The sequence below is a fragment of the Lolium rigidum genome, chromosome 6 (genome assembly GCF_022539505.1).
Source record: "Lolium rigidum isolate FL_2022 chromosome 6, APGP_CSIRO_Lrig_0.1, whole genome shotgun sequence".
In the NCBI taxonomy this organism is placed as follows: Eukaryota; Viridiplantae; Streptophyta; class Magnoliopsida; order Poales; family Poaceae; genus Lolium; species Lolium rigidum.
In genome coordinates, this window is record NC_061513.1 from 285422225 (window position 1) to 285423387 (window position 1163).

General features: G+C 46.3%; 1 non-coding gene across 1 annotated transcript; it reads left to right on the forward strand.

The window, feature by feature from the left end:
• Window positions 1–632: 632 nt before the first annotated feature.
• Window positions 633–706, forward strand: TRNAT-AGU. Its single transcript has one exon. It is a non-coding gene; the product is annotated as a tRNA-Thr (tRNA).
• Window positions 707–1163: the final 457 nt, after the last annotated feature.

Sequence of the window (1163 nt, forward strand, 5' to 3'; positions counted from 1 at the left end):
CATCGGGGTCCCAGCTCCTGGATCTGTGGTGCTGGATCTTGGCATCTTGTAGCCACCCTCCACTGTTTAACTCGGGAACTAGAAGGAAGGGAAATGTAGAGGCATGTTGAAGCACTAGGAAAATGTTTAGCCACCTTTACATGTTGTTAATGTTGAAGAACTAGGAAGACTATTGTTTGTCTCGTTCGCTCATGGAAAATGCCCATTCAATCAGCATTTTCCGGAGCTCTCCTCTATCTTCTCAGGTCCTTGACCGTTTTCCTGAGAAAAATAGACACTAAAAGCCTCTCCACTAGGTACAAATGGCTGAATCCTCAATCGAATAGTATCGTGCAAAAGTTGACTACTAGAAACGAATTGACTCCCACTAAAAAAATGAATCATGAACAAGAAACATCAGTTTTCCATCTCAGAAAAAATCACTTTTCTATGCAAAAGAATCAACCAGGACCTAAATCGCGGTGGAAATGAAATCCAGCTTATCTTCCAAGCACAGACTCGTCTACTTCCTCGCAGATTTCAGGAAACAGCGGTGTTCTCGAGAGACGCAAGGTACTGGTCACGAATTTCTTTCCAGGTTTGCCTACAAAACGGTACAAACAGTAGCATTCTATTTTAAAATCCCCACAGTTGCTTTCATAGCTCAGTTGGTTAGAGCACCCGTTTAGTAAGCGGGAGGTCTTGAGTTCAACTCTCAATGAAAGCAACAATATTTTGCTACGCATTTTGTTTTGTGCGCCCCATGCTATTTCTACACTATTCTGCTAGGTATTTCGTTTTATGTGTCTCATACTATTTTTTCCATACGGTTTTGCGAAAAAATACCACTCCTATTAAGTTGCTGTTGCGGTCAGAAACCCACCGGCGAGCAGCGACGGACAACACAGTAGAGTCGGGAGGCTCCCAGGACTGCGGCTGGCCCTGGTCCCTCCGAGCGACGGCCCGCAAAGACTCGGCACGCACGTCCGATGCTGGTGCAAGGGCATGCCACCTGACCTATACCTGGTCAGGAAGGTGATGGATGTGCCTCGCTTAGTTTCCTGCATGGCATACACGTAAACATTAAATACGAGCCTCGATCGGCTCTCAGGTTGTCCTGTGAATCGGCTCAAAGAGCCGATCCACCCATGATCCGTACGAGGTGTACGAATATATGGTGGTCC